The following is a 19,325-nucleotide window of genomic DNA, read 5'->3' as shown; positions in this document are numbered from 1 at the left end:
CTGTCACCTTCCCTATTGTCTTCTCCCAGCACTCCCGATGTGTTTACTAAAGAATTTTGTCAATATTGCAGTCAGTTATAATATCTCTTTCCCATATGTATTTAAAGCATAAAGCAGATTAGTTTGTATATTTACTTGTGAGTAATCTAGCCTGAATGGTCACTGTAACATTATTTTTTTCTCTTTTTCTTCCTTTTTCTTCTTTTTTATTTATTTCAGAAATGAAAACACCAAGCACTACATACTGAACCACATTCAGAATCACACACAGAGAATGGTTGGGGTTGGAAGGAACCTCTGGAAATCATCTGGTCCAACCCACCTGCTAATGCATGTTTACCAGAGCAGATCACACAGGAATGTGTCCAGGTGGGTTTTTAATGTCTCCAGAGACTCTACAACCTCTCTGGGCAGCCTGGTCCAGTGCTCAGCTTAAATAAATAAATGAATAACTAACTATCTAAATAAAACTGAACTATCTGATAAACTGAAATAGCTTAGGAAACCAAATGAATTAAAATGCCACCTCATTACACTGAAGCTGAGTTTCAGAAATCCTTTCTTGGAGTTCATTTAAGGTCAATCAGTGCCTAATAGGGAGTTAACAGCAATAATAGTTGGGGTAGCAATTAGTAAGAATAGCAAATTAGAAATTAAGAAAAATGTGATTGTAATGTGGGACCAATGGAAGCAAACTGTGCACTATTTAATCAAGGAGATTAAGGGACCTGCTTTTGTCTTTGATTCGCAAACAGATCTACAGTAAATTTTATCATAATTTTTCTCTGTCTCTGTTCCCTGCTTTTTTCTAGCTGCTGAAACACAGCTATTTCAAGCAGAGCTGTATATCCTGAAAGATTTACAATGCACAGAGAATTTTGGAAAAGCAAATGGCTTCAACCATGTTTTATAATTTTTATAAGAGTCAATACCTCATGTTAAGCATCAAATGCCTTCTCCGGAAAAAAAAATCAGATTTTTTTTCTTTTTATAAACTTTATAATAAAGTACAGACATATCGTATTAAGGTATACTATTTGTAGGATGTTGTTAAAAATATATAATTTGCAGGTTTAAGCACTCTCAGACTCAAACTGGGTAGGTTAAAAGAACTTAAAGGACTGAGAATGAAAAAGCTTTAGCTTTTTAATTTAAAGCTCCCACCTTGCAAGTTTAGAATCATGGGGTAGCAATAAACTCTGAACTGAATTAGTTTAAAATGTATATTTAAATGTCTAATTCTCAAAGTCAAACCAGGAACTGTCTTTTAGCTGAGTCAGCAGATAGATGCAGCAATAAACTATTCTCAGCTGGAAGTCAGTCTTTGAAGATCTTACGGAACCATTAATCCACATCTACTAATTCACCAGAGTGAAGAACATAATTCAGTAACTTTCCAACTGACTCAGCAGTCCCTAGAAACTTGTGAGATATTTGACTTTTGTCCTTCATGAAGGAAAAAAAAAAGAAACGGTAAAAATATGAAGACATTTAGTTACAACATCCGATTTCAAAGCTGGCCACAATATCTAGGCTCCCTGCATTTCTTTCTGAGATTTGTACTTAATTTAGTGAAGTTGACTTGTTTCTAGTATCAAGTGTACCCTGCATATAATTTAATATCGAATTACCAAAAGTGACTCAAAGCCAGAGTGAGGATGACACCAGTTGACAGTCATTCCAGCTCCTTGGCTTCAACATAACATTTTTCATTGTTCAAGTACTAAACATCAGTCCAGAAAACTTGATGTTTCCCCTTTGGACTATGTAGTAAATGAGTCTTGTCCTCCAACACATGTGCTTATGCAGTGTTTTGCAATTAAAGTGTGTGAGTAATGGAACGTAAAAGAGTATCTCAGACATAAATCAAACATGGGCCCTCTGGATCATGTGAGATTTTGCCCAGACTTGAATGATCAGGAACGCCTCTTGGCAAGCAATCTGCATTTTCAAGATAAGACCAACTGCAAATGGCATTACTGGGTGCTGTTGAGAGTATCATTTAACTTCACTTGGGAATACTGTAGTATGTAACATATCATCTGTAACTTATTCCATTTTAAGAGAATGCATGGCAATTTTAGAAGGCTTGTTCTAAATTACTGTTAGAATGTAAAGATAAACTCTGAGTCAGTGAAATATGGAGACATTCAGAGCATGTTTTTAAATTTTTGATACTTTGCTATTAGGAAAGAACATGAGAGATTATGACCAAACTTGTTTGTTTTGCTTTTAGCAGAAGTTGTGTTAGCCCTGTGCTGATTGCTCCTGAAAATCTTGCCTCCTTTGACATGCATCTTCACAGTACTTTGTGCTGTGAGAACAAAGTTCTCCTGTTTTCCCTTTTTGTTGCAGTGGCACCAAATATACTTTTTACATGTTGATTAAAACCTGGAAGTAGGGTTGAAGGGCAAATTTCTCAACTTTTCATACTTTTCTCATTCCTAGTGATGTCACTGGAGGTTGTACTAGGATGAAGCAAATGGATTACACCATATATAATAGAAATCCTAAAAATAATTACGTTTTCATACACTACTTGAAGAACAACAGTCCTAAAGCAAAAAAAATCAAAGAAACAAACAAAACACTGCAGTTAGCTGAAAGGCTTCATGTTTTGGCACAGTTTCTTCTTCAGTGGAATTTGAACTAAAATTTCAGCAACTCAGATAAATGCAAAATACTTTTTGTTTCAAACCACACTGGATATCAGCAACGTTGTTCCTTTATGAAACTAAGAAAGGAGAGTCAAGTCCTGCTTATGTTACTGGAAGTGACTATTCATATTTAGGATTGATTAGTCAAGTTTCAAGCGATCTGTATTTTAATAAGAACTTCCATGACAATAGCAATATAAATTCATACTTTTACCCCATAGTTTGACAGTCCAAGAGTGCAATGATCAGTCATAGAAAAAGTAGGCATTATTTTTCTCCAAATAAGTAGTTTTCGAGCAAAAACATCAACTAGATGAGCTTGAAAATATTGGAGGAACATGAGTGACATTTTTATCAACTTTTTTTTTTTTTTGAGGAAATCATCAGGATGCTTGCTTTGTCTTGGTAAATAATCTTTAAAATACATTCTACCTTTAAACATTTTAATATGGTCAAACCAGAAATATTTCAGAATATTGTGTTTGACATAAAGTTTCAAAGTATTTGATATTTTGTAACAATTCAGAAGGAAAACAAAGGTCAACATGTCAGAATTTCCTATGGGTCAGAAAACTGGTTTAGAACCCACTCTTAGGAGAAGTATTACTGTAAATGGTAACAATGAAAATTGATGTGAAGTTTGGGAACACATCCTTCTAGATAAACTAATGTCTTTTCAAGAGCTATGTTAGGAACTGGGAACCACTTAGTAATGGAATTGTATGGAACAAGATGGCAATCATCCTTCCACTCCTTTGAAGATCTTAGCCACAAAGAACAAAGAAAGGAAGACCTTTTAGCAGGTTGCACCCTTAACTACAACAGATTATGAATTTTTGGCCCTAGAATTCTGAGAAAAAATTAACATTGTACATCCTGATTCCACTCAATAAGTTGAACGTCTTCAGTGACATTTAACCTTTATTCTTCTTTTAAGTAGTGCAAGCTTGCGTAAGTAAACTTCACAGTGACAGTGTTCTTTAAAAGAACATTATTCAGAGCTTGAGCTCAAAATCCTTTGAATTTAATCCTGACATTGGTACTCAGAAAAAAAAAAAAAAAAAAAAGTATATATTTTAGAGTAGCTGTAATTTTGTTCAAATATATGTGAAAGATCAGTAAATCTTTAGATTATAAGTTGTTTTTGGTTTTTTTTTGTTGTTATTGTTGTTTGTTTTGTTTTTTGCTCTTTTTTAATTTGTGGGGTTTTTTTCCTCTTTTTTGGCTGTTTTGTTGTTGTTGTTGTTTTCATTTATTTTGGGGGTTTTATGGTTTGCCTGCCTGTATTTTGATTTTAGTTACTTTTTTTTTTAAAAAAAAAGCAAAATTATATATGAAATTTCCTTAAAACTGTAGACCTGCTGTATCTGGTAGTCAGATGTAGCAACATTTGGAAACATGCATTTTCTGGGTCTTGAAAATAAAAACGTTGAACAGTTATAATGTGAATTCAATCCGTAAGCCTCAGGGTGTAAATTCATCACCAGATGGGCAAAGGAAGAAATATTCCCTATGGTATAATATTACCTGCACTAAGTGGGTTTAACACCTTCCTTTGTAGCATCCAGAATTGAGACAAGATGCTGGATAAGACAGATTATTGATCTATTCAGTTAAAGCAGTTCCTCTGCTATTACATTCCTCCCTTAACCTGATGCCTCTTTTCATGCAATGGATTCCAGCAGCTCCAACTTGGGTGTCTCACATGCACAACACAGCTAGCCGTGACAAGGAATCAGGAAACTTTCTTGCTTAGCTCATGGCAAATTTTATTTGAAGATTTTGGAAACCAGAAGGAACTTTATTTGCAAAGCACCTAAATCCTCCAGCAACTGTCAACAGAAGCAGCAGGTGTTCACGTTCTTCTGCAAATTTGTCCCTTGGTCTACCGTCTGTGTTAAATACGCTGTAAGATGGTGGGGAGTGGGTAAGATAAAGCAAAAATACAGGGGAAAAAAATAGAAATCTTATGGTAAACATTCAAATATTCAAGGATGATATCCAAATGGCCATAATACAGACACACAAGAAATCAGAAAGGAGATTTTGTCAAAGATCTAAAAATGGATCTAAAGACCCTAAATTACGATTGTTAAGAAGTATGACAGCAGGTTGATGGCATGGCCAGTGCTGCCTGTAGCAGTCCCACTCTATTTAATTTTCCAGTTGCTGTCTCTGTATTCTCATTTTCTCTCCTCAGTCTTCTGGCATTCAATGCACTAGATACTGAGCTACCCTAAGCATTTATTTTGCTTCTATTGCATTTAAAGGGAGTTTGCTATACTACCTCCAATGAGACTAGAGTGTGGAGGGACAATAAATTAGAGAGTTCATCTAAGACATGGCAAAAAGTTCAACTTCTGAAATGTGCAGCTGATCATGAGTTGTACATACTCATACACATGAATTTGTGTTGTAAGGCTGGGCAAGGGAATCAGGGAAACCCTCAAGATTTAATCAATGGAATGAGTAAAACTTTCTTTTTCTGGTCTCAAAAGTTAATACCATCCTGTAGAAGCAGTGTGAGGTTACCCAAATCCCTCTCTTCTCTCCTAAGCACTCTGTAGAATGACAGATAACTTCACAAGTAAGTTATACGCAATATTTGATCATTGAACAACAGTATCGCAACATATGACCTGATGCTTACTAGTGTAACTTGTTTTAACCTGAGCTAGATCTGGATTTTCATTACCCATAACCTTCAAGAAATGGCATGTCTCTTTGAGCTATTTCTTAGAATGAAAGATCAGCATGAACACTGGTTTCAGACACAGGTAAATTATAGTGCACAAGCTGAGTTCATTCCCACCTTTCAGTTTGATTTCTCCCAATACTCCCAACAGTCAAATAAATTAGGATCTGCTGGGGAGTGTGTGATCACAGTTCCCTACATTTAGTAAATGTAAGAATCTAACTTCTATTGGAGCTTTTGAAGGAGAGTGGACAATTACAAGGATTTACAAGAGGTGATGATTTGATTAGATTATTAAGTTGACAGTTGAGGTTCTGAGGTTCTATAGGAACCTGCATGCTAAGCATGGACATGTAAATACAGGGACTTCATCCAGCCTTCTTCTTGACTTGGCACTAATTCATCCACTGATAAGAAGCAGGACTGCACAAATAGATGTCATCTTGGTGGGGGGGAGGGGATAGTAATCCAGCCAATGGATTTGCTGGTGCTCTGCAGCTGAACATCCTCAACAACAGGAGGCATCAGGAGTCACATTTTGCTCTTGTGCACTGGAACAATAACTAGGACATTGCCTCTGCTCTGACAGGTTGACTCTTGAGCAACTTTGCATTTGCTGTTCACTAGCACATCCAGTTTTCAGTGAACCAGGACATTGCTATTTATTTCATTGCAAAATAATTATACCTCTTTAACACAAATCTTATTAGATAAGGAAAAATAAGAAAGTGGAGAAGACTACTCAGCTATTTTTTATGGACTTGTTCAAGTAAAGAAATGACTGTGGGAAAGATTTTACAGATAAGACAGCATTCCCATTCACATCATGCTTTGCTTTCAATCCCTAAATACAACAAATAATCATGCTTTAGTAAGCACCTGCTTGGCTTATTTGAAGAATCCTTCTGTGATGACATTAAATCCTAACCTTTGACTTTTCCTGTCTGATGCCAAAATGATTATTTCTGCTGATTCTCAGTTTGACATCAGGGAGCAATTGGTTAAGCCTCAGATCCTTCACCTTGTTATCTGCCATTCTTATAGACATCTGTCATGTTTCTGTACTTCAGATTTATAAAGACAGACTTAATATCCTAACAACTGCAGAAAAAGATGCCTCACTTTCAACTGGCAGTAGGTCAACAATTGCTTTTTTTTCTTTTTTCCTCTTTTTTTTTTTTTTTCCTGTTTTTCCACAGAAACTCCCACGACAAGCAGACAACTTAGCTCTTAGAAACTAAACGGATAGTCACAGAACAATTTGAACCTTATAGAGTTCAGGTCACCTCTGTAGAACAAAATCTGTTAATGATGATTCTGCTATTGCTGATTACATGTAGATTCAGACAGAAAGAATATTGAACAAAGTAATTTTTTAATTAAACCATGTTGCATACTTGTGTTAAGCAATGGAAACAAGAACTGACATTGAAAATAAAAACATTTAAAAAAAGGAAAGCATTGATTTCAAAGGAAAACTTTTATTATTCAAGTCAAAAGGACCTTTGATATCAGAAGTATATATTAATAAAAGTGAGATAATTGTAGCTGTCAGGTATACTTTGGAAATGAAGCATTCTTTTTGAAGCAATTACCTGTGTTTTGAAGACAACATGATATTTTTCAATCTTTAGTACCAAATATGTTGACAAACTTTCTTCTGAAATGATGTTGAAAAATAAAACAAACTGCACTCAAAAAACTCTGAGCTTCCTACAAAGAAAGGAAAAAAATATCTTGTACATGATAGGTTTTAAATTTTCAGTATTAGAGTTACCATTACTAACAGCACAAGTAGCATTACAAGCAACTCTTAATTTTGGTTGTTCATAAAAACACAGCTCCATAGGAACATGGTTCCTATGTGGCTAAAATTCTGCCCTAGTGCACTTCTGATGAAAAAGGAGACCTAAATCAAGGACTCTGGCCCCATAGTGGAGTGAATACAGCTGCCACAGTCATGATACTAGAGCTAATAAACTTGTGACATCCTGGTATACCAGTGGGTTGGCATGGATCTACACTGGCTCTGGCAACCTTAAAACATGCTCCAGTGATTGGTGATCCATGCCCAAGTGATCTCACATACCAGTGAGATTTCCATGAAAAGATTATGTTAGGAATGCTTTGGTACTTATATGCAATGAAGCTAATAAGCTGAAGAGCCCGAACACACATCAAAGTCAAGAAGCTAATGCGTAGCATGGACAACAACAATGGCAATGTTCTGGGTGATTTCCATTTGCCATGCTGTGTCTCAAGGCAGATCCATTGTGACAATTTCCTAACACATTCATTCAGAGAGGCACAGATTGCCAGGAATGCAATGTTTTAATTTAAACTGTTAGTTCAAATCACGTTAGATGTCATTTGTCGTTTACTCAGGGCAATGAGGTTATTTCTATCACTGCTGATTTCCTCCTAGTGCAGGTCACATCATTAGCTGAAATCATGTAGGATTCCATTTTATATTAACACTTTGTTTTCGTCACAAAATTGATTAATTATTTTGTTTTCATTTTGGTGTTTTCATCAGTATTACAGCTGCTTCCAGAACTTGCCTTGCTCTATCCATTTTGTCAGGTAGGCAGATGTTTTATTCTGGATTTGTATACAGTTACTGTGTTTATTCCTACAGTCTACAAGAGTAAAGAGTTCCCTATCAAATCAGCACATTTTTTGATTCTCATCCATTCCCACACTAAGACAAATAAGTAGAATGTATTGTTTTTAATATTCCATTCAACCTGTCCCCTGCAGACCTGCCCCAGCACCAGATTGCAGCTGTTACCAGCCAGAACATCTCTGTGGTGTCATTTGACTGGCTGGACACCAAATCCCTTCTCTTACAAGTAGATGTTTGTGCTGGTTTCATGTATTTATCTAGTCCATCTTTTATTACCTTATTTTCTTCAACTGGTTTCTGCCATTGATTCTCCATCCTGGACTATGTTGTCCTTTATCACTGGGTTTAGTCATTTGTGGTGTTCCCCTGCCCCCCAACGCATTTTCCGGCATTCAGATTGTGAATTTTGTTCCCAGTGTACCAGCTCAGCACTTTGCACAGTAGCTTCTGGCCTAAAGTCTGTTCCCACTGAGGTCAGCTGGCAGCTTGCCATAGACTTCAGTGGGAAGAGTATCAAACTGTTATTTTAAATGCAAATTCGGTCCCAAATATGCAATCTGAAGGATGACTTATACCTCAGCCTTCCTCAGTTTGATCTGTTGATATTTTAACCAGTTTAACTTCTTAGATCATGTTCTTGGCATGTTGCTCTGAAGCTGGACACTCCCCCATCTTTTGTTACCATCATGATTATATTCTCCATGGGTTCTTACACTGCTCTCATCACTGTTGTATCTGAGGCCCTTCCAATTATTCATTAAGTGACTAACATCTGTCACATGTAATTCATTCCTGGTGTCCCAGGAGGAGCTCGGTGGAGAGTTTTGCCATGTCTTCCTCTTCACCACATCAAACACAAGCTGTCCCCTGCCCTACCCATCAACTAAAAATTAGAGATGGTAAGAACATTCTGTCTAAAAAATCCTTCTCCAGCCATAATAAATGTTTCCAAGGTCAATATGTTGCGCTGTTCCCTACGTAAGGGTATGTTTTTGCTCCAGGGTGTATCCAGATACAGATGTCTCGGCTACCTAACTCTGCAGGAGGGCATCTACATTCCAGATGTGGATCCTCATTCGGATTATACCTACCTTCACATTGGCATTACGTGCCATATTCTTGATTATTTCACAGGTGCAGCTTGAGGTGGGTAACATAAAACATGTGGATAGATGTGTTGCAGGTATCATTCACCATTGTCAATGTCCTTGTCCTCCCACGTCCATCCACAGAAGTTTCTATTCCCTCACTGTCTGCACATACCTCTCTCTTCTGTCTATTCATACAATGCAGAGCTGTCACTATAAAGCAGAAGAGTGACTTGCTCATATAATATCTCAGGTTGAATACTGCCCAAAGACTGGGAAGTGAAAGAAAAAAATGAGAAATATCATGGTTTAGAACAGTAAGGGATATAAAAACTATAGTTCTAGTTAAATTGAGGAATAATTGTAGCAAAATACACCAGCAAGTTCTTATATATTAGGAAAATATTAACTCACTACAAAAATATCTCAGAGTCACTGCATAATCCAAAACACATTTTATTCCAATGAGGTAGGAAATATCCAAGATTAAGACTACATGAGAGACTGGAATTGACTCTAATGGTACTGTTCACAATTTTTTATTCTTCTTTAGAAAACAAAGCAAAACTTGTCTCAGAAAATGATTTCAAGCATTAGTCTGAACTGAGTGTGGACATAGGGCATTAACAAGGAATATGAAATACACAGATTTCCAAATCTTTCCATCTTTGCAAACATGTAAAATCAGTCTCTCACAGGCAGATAAAATCTAAGTCTCATCCATGCACAGTGTCCTTATGCATTAATGCATAAGACTGCTACACACAAAACCAGGAGGGTTAAACACCATATTCTCTCTTTTCTCTTTCCATCCAAAATCACATTTGATGAAACTAAAACTGAAATTGTTAGAAGCTGAATAGCAGGGTTTTTCTGTCTGAATGAAATATCATATTTTAACAACAAAAAGTAATCAAAAATCTCATCTGTCTTTTCAGGAACCATTGGCGTGAGAACTTAACTGTTGTTTTGGTTGGTTTGGATTTTTTGTTTGTTTGTTTTTATGTTTTTGTTGTTTGTTTGTTGGGTTTTTTTTAACACCATGTGAAAAGTGAAAATGTGTGAAAGGAAAAACTATGATTTCCAAAAAGTTCATTATTTAACCCATGTATCATGGCTATGGTAAATAAAATACTTTTGGATGTGCCAGGGAACAGCAGACAGTATATGATCACACTTGTCCTGGTGGCCCTCAGAGGTGCTATATTAATTGAAAAGCAAACTGGTAGCAGTGCTAATGTAAAATATTCTGATCTTAGAACAGTCACCAAATTGATTTACCAGTAATAAGACTATTAAATAAATCTAACCAAACAATCAAAGAAAAAAACCCATCACACATGAAACAAAAATCACTTAAGTTAGAGTAGTGGTTTTGGGAGTCTTTCTTTTAAAAAGTACAAGCTTAAATTCTCATTAATTCACTAAGTAGCATGGCTTTAAGGAAGCATCTGATTTTGGGAATGCCAGAATAAAATCTTACAAAAACATGGGCAAATGAAGTAGAATAGCTATATTGGGAGTAAACCAGTCTATTTTGGTTAGTATAAAACACACTGGATCCTCTGAAGGAAAGCATTATTTTCATTAGAAGCCTTTATTTAAAATCTAGACAAGTTTAGGAGTGATATTTGTATAAAACTTTCATATGCTTCTTTTCATTAAAGCAGTTGTAACCTTCCTCTGTCCCCACTGTTTATGCTTTTAATGGGTCCCCTGAATAAAGCACTCAGATATTATAAATAATCACTTTCGCAATTAGTCTTCCAGCTTTCTAAAAAGTTATTGGATGAATCAGGAATGCAATATGACCAGTTATGTTTTTATGGAATCGTTAATAGGCAAATAAATTCCGAGACAGCATGGGAATGAAAACCTCTCCTCTTTCAGAAGTTGACTTTATTTTTACTTTTTGTTAAAGTAAATTGTTTTAGTGATTCATACCACAATAGTCAAATGTCTGCAGGAAAGTATTGCCTTTGGGGGTTATCTAAATAGTTACTTAACTTAGAATAAGTTCACAGTGGAAGATGGAATCTGCATTAATAACATGACATATGGAAAAACCCCTGCGATACATTAAAAATCTGTGAGTGAGATTAATTACTCTCAAATATGAAGCTTTCCCTTGTTATAAAAATCAGCCTGAAAAGCCATACACATATCAGTAAATGAAAGACTTTGCTGTTTATAATGGCACATCAACATAATGAACATTAAATTTGACTCCTTTTGGAAAGCAGAATTTTCCACTTCTTTGTCTGAAATACTACCTTTCTGAGTACACTGAGTCTTGTTCCAGGGCATCCTCTTGCTTTCTCTCAATCTTTCAATCCCCAAAAGACGTAACATAGGGCAGAATTCCAGGGTATCTAAGCATGTAAAAATAACCTTGAGTAAAGACTATTTTTGTTGTTCTTTTAGTTCCTTTTTTTTCCTAATCCTTTTCTTAATATTTCCTTTTGCATTATCAATATAACTAGAGTGCCTGGTTTTGGTAGACATAGCAGAAGAAATGAGGATATTAAAAACAAAACAAACCAAACCCCGTCATTTTAAGGTTTATTTTTAAAATTATTTTTATATTTAACTCTAGGTATATTTTATATTCATAGTAATTACCATAGTAGAATAGATTAGCCACTCATAGTGATGTCATGTTTTATCTCTAGAAGTTGAGGTGCCTAGTAGAGGAAATCAACAGAAATGCACTTCACTATTCCATACTGTCTTATAGAAAACAAACAAAAAGTCTTCTGCTTTCAATCAGCATTTGTCTACAAGGATAGTAGGAGTTAGTAAAATCGTTCTATATTGGATAAAGACAGGTCTAATTGCTAAATTGTTCAGTGGTACTGATGGGCGTTTGAAAACAGTGCATACTAAATCTGGTCTTTTTCTATTTATAATATATACTGATATATCCTCATGCCAGACTTCCAGCTATATAAGCTGAGAAAATTGTACTGTTGACAGTCACATCTTTTACCAAGTAAGAACAGAAATTCAATGCCACAAATCCAGATTCGAGGGTTATATACCTAAATCTTTCTGTATCATATGTTTAGCCTGAGATCTTGATCTAACACAGTGACAGTTGGATATGATCTTTATTGGTCTTACCTTTGCAGAGGTTAAATGCACAAATGAAACCAGCCTGTGTGGATTTAACTAGATTTTTTAAATGATATGAACAGGGTGGCAAAATGCACACACAGAAAATACAAGCATCTTTCCTTTGGTGACCCAGGCTTGATCTGATTCAGCACAGAAGCATAGAAAATGTTAAAGGTCTGGGTTATGTTTTTGAAAGAAGACTCCATAGAAAATATGCACACAAATTACTATAATGAAGGACAGTTGGCAAAAATGAAAAGAATGATAAGAAAAAAGAGTGAACACATTTTAGTCTGAAATAGTCTTTCACTATCACATACCATCTGTTTCCACAAAGCCTTAGAATGATGCTTAGCAGTGTTTTCCTAGCTGGAAGTAAGAAAAAGGAAAGTATTTCTGTCAATTCCTGATGATCATGCTAGCAATTGTTTAATGCCATGGTTCTGAAAATCTTTTATTTGAAGTCAGACTCCCTGGAAACACTGAATTCACAGTTTATGGCAATATCTTAATGTAAATCCACAAATCATTCAATCAGATTCCTACTCTTGCACTCCAAAGCAAATAAAAATATTCCATGTTCAATACTAAATCATTGCTTTTAGACAAAAAACCAAACACATAAAAAAGGTATTTCAGAGCAAGTTTCACTTTGACAAATAAGAGTTCATGTTTTGTTTTATTTTTTTTGTCATTTTCTTACCCAGCTCATCCCGGGCAACACAGGAGCTGTTAGATATTTAGACTCATTGGCATTTAAAAAACACTGAAATAATGAGACACACCGTATTTTAAGTCTTCTTAGAATGTGTAACAAAATACGAGTGACTTAGCAAAACATTAAAATTTTTTGGCAGAAAAACTAGGATTTTTTAGTTATTTTATATTTACATAGTTTCAATTGAAGCTTTCAAATGAAAATCAGATGTATCTACTACATTTTGTGAAATAACAGTTAACTTCAAGTTTAGCTGAAACTTGCCCAAACCTTTTCAAATGCTGGTATAGTACAGAAGCTGCTTCATTTTAATCAATTGAATTATTTTACAACCATAGAATGGTGTGAGTCAGAAGGGACCTTAAATAGAGGGACACCTCCCACTAGACCAGATTGCTCAAAGCCCCATCCAACCTGGCCTTGAACACTTCCCATTACGGTGCATCCACAACTTCTCTGGGCATCCTGTTCCAGTGTCTCACCATCCTCATGGTGAAGCATTTCTTCCTCATATCTAATCTAAATCTACTTTCTTTCAGTTTAAAGCCATTACCCCTTGTCCTGTCACTACATGAAAAAAAAAAATCCCTTTCCAGCTTTCTTGTAAGTCCCCTTTAGGCACTGGAAGGCTGCAACGACATCTCCCCAGAGCCTTCTCTTCAGGCTGAACCACCCCAACTCTCTCAGCCTTTCCTCATTAGGAGAGGTGTTCCATCCCTCTGACCATTTTTGTGGCTTCCTCTGGACTTCCTCCAACAGGCCAATATCCTTCTTTTTTGGGAGTCCCCGAGCTGAATGCAATACTCCAGGTGGGGTCTTATGAGAGGAGAAGTTGTTTAGTGAGGAACAATGTCAGAGGATGACTTACAACCCATTTCTTCAACACTGCTTACATCATCTGCTAACTAATCATGAAGAGGTCAAAAGATTTGAACAAGACAACTCGCTTAATAGAGTCCTACTTAGCAAAGGTCAGACAGCAAAATGGGATTCTAAAATTATGCAGTGAAAGTGTGTCTTTGATCAAGTCACATGGAATATCTGTGCAGCTCTGAGGCTTCTTAGCCGTTTTCAAGCAAAATGAATTTATGACCATGCCTATGTACTACATTAGGTGATAAATGAATGTACAAAGCAGCAATCTTTCAGTAGCACAAATAATTTTGTACTTTACTAACACATACTGTGTTAAGGTTGAAAAAAAGTGTTCTCTTTACCAAAGCAGGAGCTAGGGACTCCCAAGTCTATTATATCTTACTAGCTCTCCTAATCACTTCAAACAATTAATTTGGAAGGAATTTTGAGTAATAAAAGGAAATATCCTTAGCCCTCTAGCCCTTTATTTTCAAACACGGTTTAGGCTATTTTAGTATGGAGTTTGAGAGATCACTAGTTGTGTACAGTATGACTCCTGGCTGCTTATTATATCACCTATACCAATGAGAGTGCAAAAGACCAGATTTTTGATGTTGACTCCATAGTCTCAAGTAAGACTGATTCTTTAAATAAAGTTTTTTTATTTAGAAAATGTTATATACAGACCTCTTGGAATTTGAAAATACATCAACTTGCCTACAGAGACATAACATGTTTTTAAGTGACATTCAAATTCATTTAGTCTTTGACCAACTTACATGTAGTAGATACGTCATGGATTTGGTCCTTAGTGTGACAGATTTCATAGCTATCTCCTTCAAGCTCTGTTATGCACTCACTTAAAGGTTTAGAAAAACTGTCATTACAGCACAGGACTAAGCTAAATCACAGGGATTAGATTCAAAATGTACCAATGCAGCATTAAAATAGGACACAAATTTGAATAAGCTATTAGGAAAATAAATAAAGGAGAATGTGAAATGCCTTGGAAATTTGAGAGTGAATCAGATCGAGTTTACTGAAGCAGGAATTGAGTCAATATGCTGGAGGCCTATCAGTCTGGCCTAAATTAAGGTAACTATTAATAATTTAAGGGAATGACCAAGGTCTGGGATTGCACACCATCACATTTCTGGTACTTTCAGATATATCATTTATGGTAAGCAAGTGGGAATGATGGTTGTTATCCTGCAATCAGTGAGCAGATGGATCCCATATTTCAATAGGAAGTAAAGCTACAAATGGCACAGCCAGATAATGATGGCTTTTGCCAACAGCCTTTGATAGAATATCTTTCGTAATAAAATAAGATCCTTGTGTATGGGATATAAAACAGCATTTCAGAAAATGCTTTGAAATATTTTTATTTTTTCCTTTAAAATATTGTGCTCCTGCAACAATATCTATGAAGACATAGGGACAAATATGCAACATCTGTGTATTCTATTTCTTTTTTCAAGCAGACACTCAGCACTCTCACAGATGTATTTTTCCCAAAATAATAAAAACAGAAAAAAAAAACCCACAAAATCAAAAACATTTCCATTATTTCTCTATGAAGAAATGAAAAATTGTTATTATCTTCATTTCAGCATAAAGTTTTTTATTCATTCTGCCACCTCTGAAACAATGATGCTTATGACACCACAATATAGTCCTAGTCACTCAGTTAGTTTAGGACTTACCTTGCCCTAATATATTTTAGGATCTGTCATTAAAAGTCATACATACATCTCTCATTGTCTCCAAAAAGCTATGATCAAGATTCCATATTTTAGATTTCTCTCTCCTACAGATGTCACACATTATCAAATGACTGCCAGAGAAGGTGGTGTGGCTGCTAAACTAATGGTCACTTCTTCCAGACTAAGATTTCTTTAAATTTTCTCAATTTTCCTAGGACATGTATTGTTGTTAAAGTTTCTTAAACAGTTCCTGTTATTGTAATTACTTATATACATGTCTCAGCCAAAGTTCAGATTTGTGATTAATTACAAGTCTGTATTATGCAAACATAAAAAGATTCATCTTTGAAAAAACATGATATATGACAAAATGCAATATAGTATAAGACATACAGCAGTCTTACACATATACTTTCCAGGTCTTTGAGTTCCTGTCATTTCATTTAGCCAAGTGGTTGCATAAAACAAGCTTCCCATATTATGTCTGAAATTTTGACAGTTTCTTAGTATTATGTTTTCCTCTTTCAAATAACTTCTATCCATAAATGTAATCCTACATTCTGTTATGAATAAAAATAGTCTCCTTACAGTCTAAACAAAAGCAGAACTTGTAATGCAAACAACAAAAGCTAGAAAATAAAACCCATAAGATTTAGTGTTGTGTGTGGAGAAAAAGGACAAGAGCACTCATGATGAAAAAAAATCTTTTATTAGGAGCAGAATGGAGTTGCATCAGTGCGTAAAATAGCTTGTGCCTCCTACCACGTATATTCCAGAGCGTTTTCATTTATCATAGAGGACTTTCATATGCTGCTTTAGTGACATTGAAAAAGGGAGGGAAGCTGAAGCATGCAACAAGTGAATTGTGATTTTTTAAGATAAAGGCACCTCTGCAAGATGGAGTTTAGATTGCATTAAGTGAAATAAAACATTGTTACCCTCTTCACTTTATTTTAAATACTCTAGTCAGAAATGCACTTGGAAGCACGCTCCAGATGAGAATATGCCATCCCCTCAGGAATAAGAAAGAAAAAAAATATAACGGGAAATAAAAATACTTACCAGCTGGAAGGAAAAGAAACAAAGGAAACAACGTTCAGATTCAGAATGGTTGACTGTTGCCTATTCATGTTCTATGATTTTATTTTCACAAAACAATGTAATTTGAAAAGAAAGATGTAATATGCCTGTTTTATGCAACATACTTTGCTCATAATCCATTCTATCCAAAATGAGAATATAATTATGATTTTCTGACCTGGCAGCATATCCTCTGCTGCCATTAGCTTCAGTGTGGACAAGAGGTACACCAGCAGAGACTCATACTCCATCCTTCTGAAACTGCCTTAATGCCAGATAAACAAATTCTCATGTTTTTGGCTTTGCCTGCAGCTTCATACAGGCAGAAAAATCTGAGCATTCTGAAGACTGAAACATGCTATAACTTCTACCCTGTTTAAAACTTTGGGTTTTGATCTAACTGAAGCAATCTTCCTCTCCTCATTATGTAGTGGCATCCTGCAGATGACACTGTAACATTCAACTGAAGCTCAAACACATTCAGAATTTTTCTTTGCAATAAAAGGCAGATACACACAGAAAAAGGTTGTTTCAATAGCTGGGTCGCTAGCCTGTGTCCTAATGTTCAGAGTTCACTTATTTCTCTGTATTACAAATCACAAAATTTGTGATTTACGGCTAGATCCTTAAGAACACTGGCAGCCACTTGGCAACACAGCTCCTGAGCTTTAGCTGCTTAGTCTCCACAATTAATGTTTTTCTTCTGGATTTTATGACTGTGCTGCCTACACAAAGCTGAAAAGGTGTTGGAAAAATGGGAAAAAACCTAACAAAAAAACCAAACAGCTGATGGTTAGATTAACAACAATGACTGGCAATCCCAACTGTTGCCTAGAAAAGCAGCTGGTAAGTTTTCTTGTACTATGCCATGCTGGGTTTACTCTCAATACCCCACTGACTCACAAAAATCCACAAATTATTGTATATGTCACAGTCACACAGTCTGTTTGTGTAGCTTGGGCAACTGTTTCAGGCCCAACAGACTTTCTGAGCACACATCTTGAGATTAGAGTTACCATCATTCATAGATATGCACATGAAGAATCAGAAGGATGGGCACTGAATCTACAATTTTACATTATCAAGACCAGATACCTGCTTCCCATATAACTGGGATCAGTGGTACCTTTTCCATATAATAACCAGTAATAGATACATCTTCCTGTTTGGCATGAACTAGAGCAGGTCTCATACAGCACAGCCTATGCATGCCCTTGCTATACCCTAGGTATACCATGCATACCTTATCTTCTTTACCTTAAAAACGTTGGAAAACACAAATTAAGACATCTAGGAGACAGGGAATTTCTAGTCTTTCCTCCATTAAAGGAGAATTATCACTGTTTTCTGCAACTTTTTGATTACTTATCCTTTCAAAAAGCTTTGGTCCACCGCTGTGCTTTGGGGAATGGAGCAAATTCTACTTTAGCTGCTGACATCTAAGGGCTTTCCCTTAAGGGGAGCAACAATTTTATACTGTGACCAGTCTTTTCTATAAAACAGCATTGCCCAAAATGTATATTACTTTGATTCCATAACAAAATGCTGTGTTTCCTTAAATAATAAACCTTAATGACAATGACTCTCATGTGAGTATTTTTAAAAAGCCTCCTTTGTGCCCAAATTGTCAACTTCCAAAGCGAAAACAACAGTTTCAGTGCTGCACATGCCAACACCTGTGCTCAACTTGAAATTACTCAGATTAATCCCAAACACAGAGAGAAACAAGTCTAGTATGTGTCAGCAGATACAGTCCAAACACTGAGTGTTAGCAATTGTTTTCTTTATGAGGGAAAAAACAACAGCCAGGTTTTCCTGGGAGAAAGTTAGGTACCACACCTACCTGTATGAGAGAAGCAGAAAAGTAGCAGCTTGCTCTTTTGCTGCTGATTTTCTTTCCTGCATGTGGAAATGCATCTACCACTGGAAGGTGTAATTGCAATGTAATGTAATCGAAACACTGGAAGATGTAAAAAATGATAGTGATTAAAAATTTTATTGCAAGGCAAAGAATCAAGCTCTGGCCAAAGAGTCAGGGTTTGTCATTCCTTGTCTTAACAACACTTCAGTTTCATCTAGCAACTCTTAAAAACGCTTGTTAACATTTTCCATTATATATTCAGTTACAAATTGTTATAAAGAACTTTAAGCAAAAGAGAGGAGGGAGATTATGTGTATTAGCATTTCATAATTCGTCCTCTGTAAGCTGGAGTATATTTTTGTCCAGTATTTGATGAACCTTTCTGCAGAAATGTTCTTGGGAACTGCAGACTCTGTCATTCTGCACCAATATGGTTATTACTCTACATAATAACTACATGGATACAGTGGTGCAAAATATATGAAGCCCTAAGTGTCGTCTACACCATGTTTTACTTTGCAGAAACATAAATGATTATGAACGGGCTGTTAGCTCCCAGTTGCTTATTTTCACAGTACATATGGACTCTGTGTGCGAACACATCCCAGAACACTTCCCGCCATTTGAATCATGAAGGGTCGGATTTTACCTCATACCTCTTGTTTAAAGCACAGACTTCCTCAGCTAACAGCCCTTCTGGTTTCTAAGGGCCTGAAAAGAGGCACCACACACTGAAAAGAGGGGAGCAGAGAGCGCTCAGAAAGCCAATCAATTCCAGAAATATTTCCAAGCAACTGCAGAAGAGCTTGTGTGCTTCTTCCTGAGACTCATCACTAATTGTCTTGAAGTTCGACCCTGCTAAATCCTTACAGAAAAAATGACAGATTTCAGCTTAATTAGCTTTTGTTTCTCTGAGTGCACA

This window comes from Streptopelia decaocto (assembly GCF_964273445.1).
Source record: "Streptopelia decaocto genome assembly, chromosome: 1".
In the NCBI taxonomy this organism is placed as follows: Eukaryota; Metazoa; Chordata; class Aves; order Columbiformes; family Columbidae; genus Streptopelia; species Streptopelia decaocto.
Note: the sequence above shows the minus strand (reverse complement) of the source record.